The sequence below is a fragment of the Tursiops truncatus genome, chromosome 16 (genome assembly GCF_011762595.2).
Source record: "Tursiops truncatus isolate mTurTru1 chromosome 16, mTurTru1.mat.Y, whole genome shotgun sequence".
In the NCBI taxonomy this organism is placed as follows: Eukaryota; Metazoa; Chordata; class Mammalia; order Artiodactyla; family Delphinidae; genus Tursiops; species Tursiops truncatus.
Window position 1 is genome coordinate 6,600,502 of NC_047049.1, and position 18,390 is coordinate 6,618,891.

At 41.3% G+C, this 18,390-nt stretch overlaps 1 pseudogene; it reads left to right on the plus strand.

Moving 5' to 3' along the window:
* The first annotated feature begins 12,872 nt into the window (after nt 1-12,872).
* On the plus strand, nt 12,873-12,972 carry LOC117308566 (U6 spliceosomal RNA; annotated as a pseudogene).
* The last annotated feature ends 5,418 nt before the right edge of the window (nt 12,973-18,390 follow it).

Here is an 18,390-nt window from a genome sequence, read left to right on the forward strand (position 1 = left end):
AAATCGTGATGGCTACTCCTGTCCTTTGTGCTATCTTATGATGATCTCTCTGGGTAACTCTAAGTTCTTTGAAGGCAGGTACTGAATGGAATTCGACCTTGAATCTCTCATAGTGCATCAGTAGCGTGGAAATGGGTGCTGAATGAATGAAGAGAACCAGATGGAATGGCAGAGTTTTGGAGGGTGAAGCCTATGTGTGACATGGTTATCACAGAGGCCACAGCTGTAACAGTTACAGTTGTCTTAAGAGTGAGGAAGCTGAGCTAACAGAGAGAATAATGTCTAACCAGGCACGTATGGGCATTACTCTCAAATTCCCCTGTGGCCTTGGCGTGAATACTCTTATGTTCTTCTCCTGAAATTCCTGTAGCTTGGAGATGCCTGTGAAGAATCAGAGAAGTGTTCTCTGCTTCATCATCAGGAACAGCTCAGGACTGACATGTGAAATGTTCAGGTAAAAATGCAAAGCTTTAAAGAAAAAACTAAAGCAGCGTTTGTTTACTGAAGACAAGTGGATGGGGACACAGCACAGCGACAACAGACGAGGGCGTCAGCCACATCTCTACGTGCACTTGGTCCAGGTGCTTCCCCAGCCCCACCTCGGCAGCCACGTATCAGTCTGTACGTCAGTAACACACGTACCCGGCAGTCACTCCATCAGTTAAGCCGTGCCCACCACCCTGAAGCCTGCTCTGTCAGAGTCGGGCTCTGCGGTCGTGGGCCTCCTTTTTCTCTCCTCTCAATTGTGTGGAGCGGTTCTTTGGCCTCGGGCTTCGCTTCATAGAGCCTGGCTTTGGATACTCTCCAGGATCTCTCCTTCCTGCTTACGAAAGAACTGGGCTGAGAGGGCAAATTGGGACCAGAAAAGTTTTTTTGGAACTTCTTTTGGCGACAAGCCTAAAAGGCCATTAAAGCTAAAAGCCATGTAATTTTTCTGCTGGGCAGAGAATGGAGCGAGGGTCTGGTTCTACTTAGGAAGTAAGATTCCCGTTTTTGTGGGAAGTTTGTGGTAGAAACAACCCATTTTGTGTTTTTAGTTTAAAAATGATTTCCTCTGCTCTGCTAGGTGAATAAATAATTGTGCTCCACTATGACAGAAATAGTCATTTTGTCCACATAAGAAAGCCTCTGGCAGCTTAGAAACAACAGACAATGAAACGTCCATGCTGGGTATCAGTTAAGTCTTAACGTTTTCAAGTGTGTATCTTTGAAGAATGTTAAAGAATAAAGACATCCGGTAAAGGTCAAATTCGTGTTCTTCTTTAAGGACTGTGTTCATTTGACATTTCTGTTGAGGAAAGACAGTTTCTCTGCTACTCGGAGAGGAAGTAAAAGTTGTCTAATGGCAGATGTAGTGCTGCTGTTAAATTAAGGCCTGATATTACTTTCCTCTCTGTTCTAAATCACTGGGGGAAGAGGGGACGGCTTTGCCAAATGAAGGAAGACAAACAGCAAAGGAAAATAAAACAGTTCTCTATCCATGAAGAGACAAACACAAAAACCATTTAAATGAAACATGTTTGACAGACGTCTTTAGTTTTAACACACATACACAAATACGCAACCTGAAAAATGGCTTTTGGAGGGAAAAAGGAAACAAAAACGTTGACAGAACATCCTACAGACCTCAAATTTTGTGCTGACTTGGAGGAATAAAGTGCTTAACAAAGACACTTGTGTGAGTTTGGACAGCTTGACATGACTGATACTATTCAGTGATGCTCAGTCACTAAACCAGTGGAAGGCCTCAGAGAGAAATGTCGTTGTCAGAAAGAACCTTGATTGGCTCCTACACCTCTTCCAGCCACGTAATCCCTGGCACAGAGGCATCAGGGTGTCCAGAAGCCCTGGAAGGTCGGACTGCCGTGCTGAGACTGCTGCTGGGCACCCATGGGGGCAGGCCCGAAAGTCCCAGCCTCTGATGGCCTCTGGGCACCGACCAGCATCACCCCACCTGCCCACCTCAGACACCGTCAGTCCTGCCGTCCCCCATACCAGAATCCTCCCTGCTTCCTCAGCAGCCATGGGAGCAAGCGCACTTCTGCTGAGTTTGATTCATCTTCCTCTTACAGTGTGTGTTTGGGGCTGGCTGGCAAAGATCAGTGCTTCTCCTGTGCGCTTTAGACCAGAGAGGAAATGAGCAGAGATGTTTTCAGTTCGCTGCAGCTGTAACTGTCTCCTTCCAGCTCTGTCTTCCCTGCCCTGATCCACAGCGGTCCCCTCATTTGGACCATGGCTGGCGTCAGTGGGTTGAATTCTGTTTAAGAAGAACCACCTGCCCACCTGCCTGCTCCTTGACAGCTGAGCTATTTTGTTACTCATAGGACCCTTCTTGTAAAATCTTTACTATCCATTTATTGTAAATACATTTTCAAGTTGCCAGAAAAATTCTTTTCTATAAGGCTAGTGGCATATCTTTCTTTAAACAAAAATGATCTAAACATTTATTTAAATATTTATGGAAGGAGTAACGTAGGAGACGATGGCTGCAAAAGTAACGACTTTGAATGTTGTTTTAAAAATGTTGGTTTATCCCAACTTTTTGAAGAGCATATGCTCTGCACATATTGCTGATAACATACATAAGAGATTAATTTTTTCCTTAATGAAAGAAAGAACCAGAAAGAGTTCAGAAGGCAGGATTTTAAATGAGTAAGTACTTAGGGGATATGAAAGCTGTTGTGTGTTTGGAGAGAGAGGAAAGGGAGAGGGAATGAAAATATCTCGCTCGTGCTAAAGAGAGAAGAGAGTCGACTCTGCGTTTTGCTTGAGGTTACACCCGGCATGTTATCACTCTGGAAGATATCCTCCATCAGCATACAGGGACCTCGGGTTGCCATTACAAAGCAGATTTTTGTCTGTGACTCAGTTTTAATTTATTGGGATTTCTGAAAAACACACATTTTGGTAAACCTCAGATACTGTTTTCTGACTACTAACCACTAAATGTGTCAAGATTGATGATAAAAGAGAGTCCTCTTCCATCCACCCCGCTCCCCTCTTTAATTCACAGGTAAAGTCCTCGAACTTTGATAGTCTACGACTCTTTCTGTTTTAAGAAAATGCTGGTACAAGGATAGGAGTTGGGCTACCCAGGTTACATAGATCATGATTTGAGACCTTAGAGGAGCACTTCACTATAAATAAAAGGCAGTTCCCACGTTCTAGAAAATACATCAGAATGCTTTCTAAGGTCTCTCTATCCCTAAGATTTCTTAATTCATTGTGTAATTTGTTGTTGTTTGTTATTTGGATACCCTCCACTGAATGGTGAGCAAAAGAAGCAATTTTTTATTCTTTTTTTTCAATAAGTCAGTGCAAAAAATTCTATGCATTCTAACCTATTTGGTCTCCCACAATGCCCTTTAATTTGAAAGAAAATGAAGAATTATTATAGAAATCCACCAAAAATTTTTTAATCCAAAATGAGCTAGGCTGTTTTTTTCTGCTACTGGTGCAGTATTTTCTCACGGTTATGTTCTTGAAACATGAATCTGTGATAGTTTAAGAGCTGAATACATAATGTGATACTGCCCAAGGCCAGCATTAGCTAAAGCAGATGTTTGTGAAAGATGCATGTCTTTACTGGAGGTTTGAGCTGCCCTAATTCCGTCCATTTCACTCCGCCTCCTTTTCGGTGCTCACTATATCCTTCTCTTCTGCAACGGAGACTGATAACAAACACCACCCTTAAAGGTACCCCAGGAGAGCCCATTGCACACGACAGTGAAGCTGCCCCAAACGCAGAAGGTGGTTGTCTTTGAGGGCTAGTTTACATATGCAGCTGCTGACACGTCACTGAATCCCTGAATCTCACAAAAGGAAGACTCTCAGAAAGTTACTGGTTCTCCTTGATGTCTGGATTCTCCCCAATACCCCAGACACATGGTTAAACACCTGCAGTGACGGGAAATTCTCAGAGTTACACATTTGCTCTGTGACTGCATAATTCTCACAAGGAAGCAGTTTGAGGTTGGAGACGAGGAGCATCAACTCTGGAATCCCAGCTCTGCCCTGTCCTCCCTGTGTGACCCTGAGCTATTTAATTTAACCTGTTTCTGTTTCCTCATGACGTTTACCTCAAAGGGTTGTTTTGAGGATCCAACAAGATAATGGATATAAAACCCTTAACACAGTTTCCGGCATATTGTAAAAGCTAAGTGGAAGCCATTATTATAATTTAATTTTTAGTCAATGTCCTTTTCACTGGATTTCTACACTTTGATTCTGGTTCTGCCCCCTAGAGCTAGCTAGCTGCTAATCTCTCTTCCATGTGCCTGTTGTCCAGATATGTGAAAATGTTCATCATTTGCACCCCCTTTTCCCCGATCCTTTGGATTCTTTATTACAATCACCCCTGATTACTAACATTTCTCCAAATGCCCAGTGTTCTTTCTCAGCCTAGGCTTCTGCACACGCTGTTTTCTCTCAGCCTGGACTTCCTCCTCTGTCACTTCCAACCCCCTTCGGCCTGATCAAATCCAGCTCATCCTTCAGGCCTCAACTAAGATGTCCCTTCTGCTTGCAAGCCTTCCCTGATCCCTGCCGTATTTCCCCGAACCAACTGTCCCTTATTTCCCCCAAGCACTACCTTCAGTTTTGCAAGAAGAGGAAGATACAAGGAAAGAATTAGGCAGAGGGGAGGGGAAGAAACATGTGGATCATTATTGAAAAAAAGTAACCCTGCAGCGACATGGACACTGGACTAAAGTCACTAACAGAGGATAATACTAATAATGTCATGTCTTTGGGGGGCAGTGACTTTACCTCTTAATGGCTGAGACCGTTGGTCTCCAGGAGGTAGGGTCAGTGTCTTCCTCATTGCTGATCTCCAGGGCCTTGAACTGTGATGCTCACGAGGTATTTCTTAAACATGTTTGTAAACTTCTTTTCTGTGAGCTTCCGCATCCCTTTTCCAACCTGCTCCTCCTGACAAAATCGGGGAGTCAACAGAGCTTTTTTATTTTCAACCCTCTTTGCAGAGGAATAAATTGAGAACTCAGGAGCATCGGCTCATGAGAGACAAATCCAGTCCTAGCTATTCAGAGCAGGACTCTTTCACAACACTAAATGTCTCTCTCTTTCCTCCCCCATTGCACACAGAAGGCGCCACACATATAGCTTGACAAACAAGAAGTTAAAATGTAGATAGATACCTGCACAGACCCTTTCTCTTGTGAGGAAGAAAAGGATTATATCCATCATCCTTATTTCACAGGGAAAGTAAAGACAGGAAGGCAGATCCCTGGTATCATGGAATGGTAAGAGGTCAGAGGGTACTCTGTAGCATCCCAGCTCAGCCTAATTCTTGGCCTTGGTCCAAGTGTTACATTGTCATCTGAAGAACCACAGCTTGATCCTCATACAGTATCTGGTGTTGGTTACGCCCACGAGTGCTAGCTGTCTCCTCCTCTTAGCTAGGGTGATTCCGTTATTCAGGGGGGCCCTTCTAGGAAACAAGCAAAAGCAGGGAGCTTTTCTGTTCTGAAGGTACCTTGCCCAGCCTTTGCAGTGAGGTGGAGGCCTTCTTACAAAGTCTGGGCTGAAGTTAGGAATAGGTCTCCATCTTCCTTTGTCTTCTGGAAAGACTTGAGCCCTGAGCTCATCCTGAATATTGAGTGCTTCTCCAAATGTCTGGAAACAGTTGGAGAGACTCTTGACCAAGGCCAGAGAAACACTGTTTATTCCTTTTTGCTCTCCCATCTCCGGTCTCTCCCTTGGGTGTATTAAACCCAAGCCAGTGACAACCCTGGCCAAATAGCAGGCTAGAGTCCACAGCTGTGCTTTGCTAGTGCTGAGACCCAACTGAAAAGCAATCATGAAGCTGGCCCTGAGGGTTTGTGGAGACAGGCGTAAATAGCCTACAGGCCCAGTAGGGAGACTGGACTGTGAACACGGACTCACCAGCCCAAAAGCCTGTTTGGAAGCTCAGGCTACCCCAGAAGCCTCTATTGTCCCAGCCATCCCAGAGGAATGCACTTAGCCCAGTGGAAGGGGAAGATGGGAAGGTGGGAAGGGAGTCAGCTTCCCTGATGAGCTCTGAGGCCATGATGAGCTCTGAGGCCAGTGAGGAAGCAGAGCTCACAACAGTGTGGCCCAGATGGATTCTGAGCCTTTATCTTGGGAATTCTAAAATCAGAGGTGATGGCATCTGACCCCTGAGTCAGCAAGGGCAAGAAAAGAAACCATGGGACTTGGGAAGGGAAGGGGTCACCACCGCGAGACTTACTTTTATAGGCGCCTTTGCCAGTCTGGTCTACAAACCCTGCCTGAACATTAAAAAAAAATTCTAGATTTACTCACCTGAGTTAGATTGCAAAACAGTACACAGTTTCCTGAAGTTTCTATTTTTAGTCACTTGTCAAGATCACACGTATGCCTTTTTGAAATTCTATGCAAAAGCCTGTGGCCATTGAACTGTAGTAAATGTAGACACTTTAACTGATAGATAGATAACATGGTGTAGCTCAACAAGATAAAATTTTTTAAAAAACCATCTTAAAACAGTTATTCCTACTTATAAATAGTTAAAAGGATTCATATTTGGTTTAACTAATTCTCCTTTCACCTCAAGAAACAGCTTTGGGGCTTCGTTCGCTGTAGATAAGGCGGGATGAGTCAAGATGAGCCAGCTGAGATAATACCACATTGGCATAAACTAAACAAAGAAGGCAAGCGACTCGACTGAATTTCAGGAAAAATAAGTGCTATCACTTGAGAAATACTGAGATGTTAGGTGTCAAAATTTGATCTGCAAGGTTAGGGGGCTTACAGAGAAACATGCACATGTAGTTCTGTGATCTCCAGAGTGTAGCCAGGATTACAGAGCTTACTGTGGAAGCTGTAACATATTCCCAGCTTCCTTTTTCTGGGAAATAATTTTATGTTATGACTGTTTGTGACTAAAATGTAGTTCTGTTGCACAATATCATCATCAGAGCCATCTTCCTCTCCATCCAGGCATCTGAATTACATCTGTAATATGCCTTCAGGCATGTTACGTACAATTAGGAAATCTTCTTTAGTAGCTCATTTTTTTTCCAAATATGTAATTTTGCCTGAATACTATAAAGGGATTAAAAAAAAGTTACCATTACATTAACTGAAATTATTACTATTTTAATTTGCCTGCAAAGCCTTTATTTCAAGTATCATTTCTTATAACTTGTAACTTGGTGGGTATCATAATCCTGATAGAACTTTACCTAGAAGGTAGCCTGAGACATCTGAGGGGGAATAGCCTGAGACATCTGAGGGGGAATCATTCTCAACAGAAAATCAGTTTAATGAGCACTTCTGGTGTTAACTGTGAACAGCTATTTTCCACACTCTTAAAGTACATGACGAAACCAGGGACTTACGCCACCTTTTTTAACGTAACACCTGGTGTTCTGTTCCTCCCCGCTCCTGACCCTAACAGTCATCCTCCAGGAACGCCTAGCCAATTCATGGAATTGATGGACTACGGAAAAAGCAGAGGAGCTGAGCCAGTTTCCTGAAATAGCAAGTTTTAAGATGAGTTTCTGGAACAACCACCTTGAGGTGCCATGCAGTGAAATTTTCTCATAATTTTCAACCAGCCAAGCCTTTGCCAAGAGGGTGTCATTTGTTGGAGAAAGTGACATCCCTGAGAATACAGAAAGCAAATCACTGAGAACAATGGAAATATCTAACCACTCACTGTATTTTCTCTTCAACTAAAGCATGGTGCAAACCTGGGACACAGTGCCTGTGAAATGTTAATCATCACACATACAGCATGTGGTGGTCTTGTGGTGAAGGTGGTGCTTGGAACGTCTCCCTTCTGCTCCAAACACAGCAATGACAAGATACGCAGCCAATATATCATATGTATTTTACAAATTAAATTAAATATTAAATATATATTATAAGTGTAAAAATACGGCTAAGCTGAAAAGTAAGCTAAACATCCTAACAGACCAGAAACAGAACTACAGAGCAGAAAGTGTCATGAGCCAGACGTCTACGGGACTTTGAGCACTAGAGCAGGCAGGGTGGTAGAGATCTGACCCCTGTGGGGCAACCTGGACAGGAGCATCCTGTGTACAGCTGGAAACAAAGTCGGGCTTTCTGCACACAACTAAGAGCTGGGTCATGCTTTTAATATGTGAGAGGAGCCCCCCAAACCCCTAACTGCCATTCACTGACTGTGGCGGAGGCAGAAGGAAGCAGAGCAGCGGCAGTGACAACTCTTGGGCCAAGCTGTCCTCTGGTCCAGTGGCTGGTCCTGGGACAGCGCCAGCACCACTGTGGGAATGGACACGGAATCACTAGGTTAAGACCTGGGGTCCCAGGGAGCCTCCTAATGTCCACAAACAGGGAGACAGGGCAGGGGAAGTATATAGCGAGGGGGAAAACACCACTCAAGATGAACCTGCAAGCTAAAATGTCAAAAAAGCGACACTCAGAAAAGGAGCCCCCAGTCTCAAATGTCCGATGTGTTAGTTTCCTGTTGCTGCTGTAACAAATTACCACAAACTCAGTGACTTAACACAGATTTATTATGTTACAGTTTTGTAGTTCAGAACACTGAACCGGACCTCAGTGTGGTAAAAGCTAGGGGCCGGCAGGCTGATTCCTCACTGGAGGTTCTGGGGAGCATCCACTACCTTGCCCTCTCCAGCTCCTCGAGGCTGCCTGCATCCCCTGGCTCATGGCTCCTTCCTCCACCTTCAAAACCAGCAACAGTGGGTCAAGTTCTCACATTGCATCACACTGAACTCCTCTTCTTCCTCCATCTTCCACATTAAGGACCCTTGTGAATATATCAGGCCCACCTAGATAATCTGGGATAAGCTCTCTGTCTTCAAGTCCATTGATTAACAGCCTTAATTTTATCTGCAACCTTAATTCTCCTTTTCCATGTTATGTAACATATTCACAGGATTAGGATGTAAACATCTTTGTAGGGGGACATTATTCTCTCTATTAGATCAGGAGACCGATTTACTCCTGACAAAATTGGAGTGGTAGAGCCATCTCAAAAATCACTTTACAGTAACTATCTGTAAGAGCCCCCAAAAGAGAAAAGTAGGAATAACACCAATTTTAAAAAGCAAAGAAACTATGAAGGATTTTATGCATGGCTGACATAGTAGAAAGTCTATGAGTTTGGGGGTAGATTTGATAAGCTGAATATCTCAATTCTGTTCTTATCTCCTGCTAGTATGCTTTCTTGGGTTGAAAAAAAAATTTTTTTTTGACGTTTAGCATCCTTTTTATTGTGCTTACTTATTTTTACAAGGAACAAGCAACATATACTACATCTTCCCAATGCCCAAGGCAATGCAGTAATAACAGAGTACTCAAAAAAAAAAATCCTGGAAATTGCATTAAATAGTGCTTTAATTAGGAATTGCTATAAGAAAACAAGTAACATTATACATTATTTTTCCAATGAGTTTCAGTTTGAGAAACTGAACAGCAGAACCAGATCTTTAAGCTTTGAGTCGTGGCAAAAAATGAAAACAAAACCTACATTTCCCAGACTCCCTTGCAGCTAAAGAAACCAATGTGATCTAGGTTTGACCAATCAGATGCACCTTCATGAGACCTGCATGCGGAGCTGAGTTCAATGGAGGCAGAGGCTAGGATGCAAGGAGACATCCATTTTCCTCCTGTGCATTTAGCAGGCAGAGTGCGGCCCTGAGGTTAGGATTTCCAGCTGCAGTTTCTCATCAGCAGATTGCAGCCTAAGTGGTGACTCCCTAGAGCCAATAATTGCAGTGGTGGCCTCGTGATCCCTGGAAAGCCACCAAAATCGGAGATCTGCAGTGACCCTGGGGGTGGTAGTAACTGCTGCAGCTTCCTGACTCATTGCCTTTGGAAGCTAGGTTCTACAAAACTGTCCTGGGAGTCATTCCTGAAGGTCAGTGGAGAGCCTGCTCTTCTGATGAATGTTTAAGTTTCTAATTCCCTGTATAACATCCCTTCCTGCCTAAAATAATAAAAGTACCTTCTATTATTTACAACAGTACCCTGATTGATGTATGTGCAACATATATTTTCCCAAATCAGGGGCAGAATGCTATTAATTGTACTTTCTTCACAAGAGTTAGTGGTACTCTGTTAGCTTTCTCTTCTGTCATTACAAATTAGCCATTATGTACAGGTAAACAAGCTGTGCGTAACTGAACTTTAGTTTAAATTATAAACAAGTGACTTTACAAGATTAAAAATATGTCACTGGACAGCTGGAAAGAGACAAAAATGACTTTCTAGAGAGCATCATAATTTTTTTTCATTTTAATTAAAGTATCTTGGAATTAGTAAAATAGTCCTGAGGTAATAAGGGCCACAGTAGCATTTGGTTAACAGTATTAACACATTATCTCTCTCTAGTCCCTGATGGCCTGTGTCAGGGTAGCAAGAAAGAATTCTTTTTCTTGACCTCTTTATTTCAAATGAGGCATTATAAAGGAAGAAGCTTGAGCCTTAACGCCTTTTTTCATTTTCTGTCATCAGAAAATGAGTTACAGGGTCATTTGAGGTGGGCTTAACTGGCCAAGTCACCCTTCTCTGTGGCTTGCCCAGTGCTGCCATGGGAAGCTCCAAATTCCTTCACTCAAGGAATTTCTACATGAGAGTAAGTGGATCAAGGTAAGAACCTGGTCTGGAATGTGAGGGTTTTTTTTTTTGTTTTTCTGTGTGTGTGTGTGTGTGTGTGGTTTTTTGGTGCTGCTATTTAGAAAAATAATGGTGGCTCCTTTGATTTGTTTAGTAGAATCAAAATAGCTGAGAGTCTACCCCTGGAGAAAACTCACCAGCTATTGCTATAGCCAAAGAAAATTCCAAATATCAAAGTTTGGATTTACTTCTGTAGCTTTCTCACATACTACTTGAGATCATAATTCTTTTTTTATTTTAAGATTATGACATGAACCCATTCAGAGAATACCAGACTCCCATTAACTTTTTCACCTAGCAATTGTTTCTGTAAGAAAATTTTACATGCTGTTTGTTTTCTTTAAAATCAGTTTTTCAAAAGGAATATATGTTGCCACAGAGGATGGTGAGTCAATGACAATACTGGTTGAAGAAAAAATTATTTTTCAGTTAAGAGAGATTAAAATCTGAAGAAAAGCAACAATTACCTAAGTGAAGAATGGCCTTGTGTGTTGTAGCCAGGTAGCTCCGTTTAGACCAGCCATCTTTAATAAGACGCAGAGCATCCCTGTCACTAGGGGCACTGTGGTGGCACAGATGCCACTGCACCAAGGAGGGGGGAGGGTTACTATGGGAAGGACATTGAAAATATGTGCACCCTTGATACATCATACCTGAGCTCCCTCTATCAGCTCTTAAACTGTAGGAAAATGGGTTTTCCCACCTTATCCTTATTTGGAATTTTGATCTAAAATACATTCTATAGTTCAGATTTGGCTAAGTATTCCTAGTACAGAAATATGCAGATATTTTCATCTAGAAGAAAGTGCTGCTGAGTAGGAGATCAGAAGGAAAGAAAAGAATAAGTATGTGTAAGCATAAAAAAGTCAAAATATAGTTGAGCACCTAATTGGACAACTGCCTGCAGCACTTGACTCTTCCTGGCTACTTGCACAGTATTGTTAAAGTAGAATAAATCATTTGCCATGACCAGGTTTTAGGAAAATATGTGAGAGTCAGTCAGGCAAAAAATCAGTTTGAAATAGATGAAATTTTCCATCTGAGTGGCTTCCACCAGGAGAGAATGTTTCTAGGAGCACAGTACTTTTAATCTTGCTTTAAAAAAATAGTTTAATGTATAAATCACTCAATTGTAAAGGCACTTCAATTTTATTTTCCTTTAGTTTTGAGGTTTTGGAATTGCTCTGTGCAGTTCCAAGTAAAAGCTCTTAGATAAAACTTGCATGCTGAAAACCACCATCACAAATGTGCAAGTACAACTATAAATTTATACAACAATCAAGCTGTTTGTAGTTTGCAAAATTTGCTAATAAAATGCAGAAGTAGGGTTTCCATTTACACTCTCTGGCACTGGCACTGCATGTATATCTTGGGTGCAGGCAAAAGATGGAAAATTCCATGCATAGAGAATCTTTTGTGGATGCGACAGTTTGCTAATATCTTAATGAGTGAATTACGATAATTACGAAAATCTTAGCTTTACATTATTTGTGAAGTGTATGTGTGTGTGTGTGTCAGCCTTCCCAGGCAAACACACCATTCCGATTCAGCAGCACTCAATGAGGAGCATTTCTGTACTAATAATACAAAATGGATCTTAAACTGCTGCATATTAATCAAATTCATTAAAGTACATTCATTAATTTGTGTGTATAACAGCCAAACCGGGAATGTAGAGTTTGCACAAAATGCATATATTAATGAATGCTAAAACTTCAACATGAGTAATAGCTTTAAAAATATTTTCATAAAGCAAAATTCTAAGGAGTAATACTAATAATTTTTTTTTCATATTTCCACTTTCACTTCCTGTTATTAGCTTTAAGTGGAGTAGTAACTAAATAGTGTCATTTAGCTTTAAGTGGAAAAAATATGGAAGAAGAAAATAACTAAGAAATAAAGGGAAAGCCCAAAAGATTGTAAAGAAAAAAAGGATATAATATTGAGCAACGTTAATATTAAATTTCCTACTTCTCCTTCAAATCAATTAAAAAATATGTTCAGGGCATGTTAGACATGGTCACTTTCTGTGTACAAAGAAGCATGTATTCGAAGCTATATTAGGAAACAGCCTTTCATTTCCTGTATGGGACTAGAGGCTGGGAGGGGCGTGGCGAAGGAAAATACAGCCATGAGGGTGTGTCTGTATACTTACATGTCTAAAACTGATGGAAAATTTTACGTAAGTCAGGAGACCTAAGACTCGTGTTAACAGTCAATGACTAGTGCTCGCTTCAGCAGCACATACACTAAAATTGGAACGATATGAAGATTAGTATGGCCCCTTCATTAAGAATGACATGCAAATTCGCATTCCATATTTTTTTATTAATTAATTAATTTATTATTTTTGGCTGCGTTGAGTCTTCGTTGCCGTACGTGAGCTTTCTCTAGCCGCGGGCAGCGGGGGCTACTCTTTGTTGCGGTGCGTGGGCTTCTCATTGCGGTGGATTCTCTTGTATCGGAGCACGAGCTGTAGGCACGAGGGCTTCAGTAGGTGTGACACACAGGCTTAGTAGTTGTGGCTCACAGGCCCTAGAGCTCAGGCTCAGTAGTTGTGGCGCACGGGCTTAGTTGCTCCGTGGCATGTGGAATCTTCCCAGACCAGGGCTGGAACCTGTGTCCCCTGCATTGGCAGGCGGATTCTTAACCAGTCCGCCACCAGGGAAGCCCCTTTATTTTTTTAAAAAAAAGGTAACTATAGGGTGTGATAGATGTGTTAACTTTATTGTGGTGATCATTTCAAAATGTACACATATCATCATGTTTTACAGTTCAATATATACAATTTTATTTGTCAAAAAAGAAAAAAAAATGACTTTTCTAACATACTGTGTTTTACCTGAATGCTAACTGCTCTGAAGACAAGGCTCATTTCCTTGTCCTCTACAGCACTGAGCACAGTGCCTGGCATGGAAAATGTACTCAATTAATATTAAATCTAAAATAACTATTGTACAAAGAAAAATATAGTGAGAGTTATAAGAGAGGTGTAAACGTAACATCCACAGAGGAAGCATTGGCAAGGCTTCAGGTCAGAGGCTGTGTGTTGACTGGAAGCTTCTTCAGGACAGGATCCTTCAGTTCCTTCTTTCTCTCCTGCCACCAGCTCTGTGCTCTATTTGTGTCTAGCAAGGACTCAGTGCTGGACATTCTAACTGGGGAAAGTCTGTTAAAGGAAGGAAGGTGGGAATTTGTAAGTTGTGTTGGGTGAGCAAAAACAGTTGGGCTAGAACAGCACGACCCAGAGGACTAAGTGCATTCCATAGGACCCTAGCTGTGTGTGATTTGGGGTAGGGAAAGATAGTGTGAAATTACTAAGTTTAATCCCAGACATACTGAGTTTTCTTATTAATTAGGAGCAATCTGCCAACTTTCTGACTATGCATCCTTGCTTAAGAATAGTGCTGTACAGGGCTTCCCTGGTGGCGCAGTGGTTGAGAGTCCGCCTGCCAATGCAGGGCGTGCCCCGGTCCGGGAAGATGCCACGTGCTGCGGAGTGGCTGGGCCCGTGAGCCATGGCCGCTGAGCCTGCGCGTCCGGAGCCTGTGCTCCGCAGCGGGAGAGGCCACAGCAGTGAGAGGCCCGCGTACCGAAAAAAAAAAAAAAAAAATAGTGCTGTACATCAGCATTTCTCAAACTCAGCATTTCTCAAACAGTGTTCTGTGAGTTATAAAGAGGGAGGAAAAAAGGTTATTTAACTAAGTTTGTAAAATGCTTCTGGTTCTCTTGTGTTGAGAGCGTTACAATGTACATGAACATATCAAGGGTTCTGAGAAGCCTTGTCCTGAAGACACCTGTATACCTTTTGTAAACCTGGTACTCCCCCAAATTATTTGAACCCGAACCAACTTTCCCGTAGCATCTATTAGCATACCATGGGACATGACTACTGCCGCATGTCTGTAATTCCTCTGCTACAAATTCTTTTGTATTCTGTTGGCCACAGGAGTCATAAAACCATATATAAGGGATCCAAGGGGACTCATTGGTCCGTACCTTTGTCTTTAAGAACAAACTTCAATTGTTTAGATAAGTGAGAACTCTTCCTGTATTTAATGAGTTTCTCAGCTTCACTTGTTCACCCATCTTATTTTGTCTGCCACCCTCATCATGGCAAAATTCTCTTATCTATTTCCTAGAAACGTCTCATCCTGCCCTTTAAGAGACTGAGACAAGATGGTTTCATAATCTTGATGCTTCTCTCCTCAAACTGGTTCACTTGAAACCTCAGCTTTCCCTTCTCCAGATTCAAATCATTCTGTTTTCTTCTCAGGGGTTTTAAGGTGTGGCTCCTTTTGGTTATTGAGGTATAATTGACATATGACATTATGTTAGTTTCAGGCGGACAACATAATGATTCAATACTTGTATATATTGCAAAATGATCACCACAATAAATCTAGTTAACGTCCATCTCTACACAGTTACACTTTTTTTTCTTGTGATAAAAACCTTGAAGATCTACTCTCTTAGCAACTTTCAAATATACAATATTATAAATTACTGTCACTGTGCTGTCCATTACATCCCCATGACTTTAATTGGAAGTTTGTACCTTTTGACCCCCTTCACCTATTTTTCCTGTCCAACCTCTGGCAACTATCAATCTGTTCTTTGTATCTATGAGTTCAGTTTTTGGGTTTTTTTTAAGACTCCAAACATAAATGAGATCATACAGTATTTGTCTTTCTCTATCTGGATTATTTCACTCAGCGTAATGCCCTCAAGGTCCAGCCATGTTGTCACAAATGGCAAGATTTGCTTCTTTTCTTATGACTAATACTCCATGATATATTATATATATATATTATATATATATATATATATATCACATTTTCCTTATCTGTTCATCCATCGATGGACACTTAGGTTGCGTCCATATCTTGGCTATTGTAAATAATGCTGCAATGACTATGGAGGTGCATATAGCTTTTCCAGTTAGTTTTTCCATTTCCTCCAGATAAATACCCAGAAGTGGAATTGCCGGATCATATGGTACTTCTATCTTTAATTTTTTGAAGAACCTCCATGCTATTTTCTACAGTGGCTGCACCAATTTACATTCCCACCAACAGTTCACGTGGGTTCCCTTTTCTACACATTCTTGCCAACACTTGTTATTTCTTGTCTTTTTGATAGTAACCATTCTAACAGGTGTGAAGTGATAACTTGTGGTTTTGTTTTCCATTTCCCTGATAGTTGTAGCTCCTTCTTTCTCCATTCCAGGATCCTTTTAGATCCTCAGAAGTGAAAAATTGTAGAACTGGGAAAGCTCATTTGGTGAACATCTGACTAGTATTGAATATATTTGCCACATGCAAAATTAAGTGCTTCATCACTGACTGGTATTAAATGTTATAATTCTGATTGCTACATTAATCCCAGTTATACTAAACCCTTCCCATCTTACACCCAAGCAGTTTATTTTTCTTCCTTAATTTTCCTCTTTTCTTTGGCCCCTACTGAGTCTCTTCTCCTACCAAGGTAATTTTTGATTCTATTATTATATTCTAATAATATTTTTCAAGATGATGATCACTAATTCTACTTCTTTAGATATACTGTCTCTCAACTAGGATGATGAAAATCAATTGTTTTTACCATTAATTAAAATACTGAAATTTGTGAACTGTTCACCTTGTTCATAAATAAAAATAGATCCAGATAACATCACCCTCATGCCCTCTAGTCCAATACAGTTTCTCAAGTGGGAGAGAAAGGGCTAGGTTTACAGGCTGGGAATTACACACATCTCACAGCCTCTGCAATAAGTAATCTGGGTAAACCACAGAGGTGTGACCCATGCGAAGACCGTCAGTCATATCTGCTGAAGAGAGACAACATTAAGAAAAATGGTTTACATGAATTCTGTCTCATCCTACTTGGGGTGAGACTCTGAGCATGTTTCTCTTGTTGTAGTCAGTAGGAAATAACGGGAATAACACTGGAGTCAGGGGTTAGTGTTCAAGTCCTAGGTCTAATCACTCAATAATTATGTGGCAGTGGGAAAATGAATTGATCTGACTTCCCATTTTCTCATCTGCAAAATGGAATGACACTGACAATATTATGAGGATGAAACACTGTAACATATATAAAAGCCCACTACAAAGGTAGGGCATTATATATGACAGTGATGTTCCAGAACTAGAAACCCTGTGAAAGGGCTGGAGGGCCATTGAGACCGAACCTAAAAGGCTGCTGCCTCTTGGGCCCTACAAACACTTTGATCAGAGCAGAGCCACCTTGGTCTGTTTTGCAAATTGGGCTTCCAAATAAGAATTCCTTTGAAAGATTTCACTGAATAAAAAGGGAAAGAAGGTTGAAAACAACTGATAACAAAATATTAATCCAAGTAATTACCATAATTACAAAATGGTTATTTCATATTTGTGCATATAATATTCAGATTTGTATGTGTAAAATACACATAATCTAGAGGTTTATACATTCTTACATGTAATGTACAAATACTAAAAGTAGTGTAGTGTATAAAATATCTTGCTGTTCACAACATCACTGTGAAAACCTATGTTTTGACTCTCAAAAGATGGTAGCTTGGTTTTTTGTTCTTTAGAAATAAACATATCAAGTGATGCTGTTTATTAAATTGCATGGTATGAAACAGTATCATACATGACACATATACATGACCAGCACAACCAAACATTACGCTACACAACATGAGTTCTCTTAATTACTGGCTGTCGTACTGAGGTTAAATTGTGACATGAGGTAGAGACACAATAGGCATCAAAATAAAAGGCAGTTATTCAGAATGAGATCACAGTATGAAGGACCTGAACACTTGTGTGCTTTCAAATTAAATCTAAGTTTATTTTGGTTTAAAAATAAGGGTGAAAAGGTGAATTTAGTCATCTTAGTCCCTTAATTTTGGAAATGTACAATCTATCATTTAACATCTACGGTTGAAGTTTTCTAATGCAATGTTGATTTTTAATTCAGATATCAGGACTTTTCCATCAGTCTATACCATATTTTATGCTTCCATATGGTTATTTTCTCTACCTTTCTTCTTAGTAGATAAATTCTTCAAACCAGCTTAATATTAAGATAGTTCCTCAGTCTTTTTTATTTTAATTAATTTAACTTCTCCTCTTTAACCTTTGCATATCCTCCATAAGCCAGAAAGATTTTGTCAAGCTTTAACTTCTGTGATTTGTATTATAAAAATGTTAAGGGCTTCCCTGGTGGCGCAGTGGTTGGGGGTCCGCCTGCTGATGCAGGGGGCGCGGGTTCGTGCCCCGGTCCGGGAGGATCCCGCATGCCACAGAGCGGCTGGGCCTGTGGGCCATGGCCGCTGGACCTGCACGTCCGGAGCCTGTGCTCCGCAACGGGAGAGGCCACGGCGGTGAGAGGCCGGCGTACCGCAAAACAAAAACAAAAACAAAAATGTTAAGTCTAGGGACTTCCGTGGTGGTACAGTGGATGATACTCCACACTCCCAGTGCAGGGGGACTGGGTTCAATCCCTGGTCGGGGAACTAGGTCCCACACGCATGCCGCAACTGGGAGTTTGCATGCCACAACTAAGGAGCCCGCCTGCCACAACTAAGGAGCCCACCTGCCGCAACTAAGACCTGGTGCAACGAAGTAAATAAATATTATTTTTTTAAAAAAGTACTTCTTTAAAAAAATTAAAGTATGAAGTCTAAAGAATAATCTTTCTTCGGCACACTATGGAGTTTACCCTGGAAACTGCAACATGCCCTCCACTTTT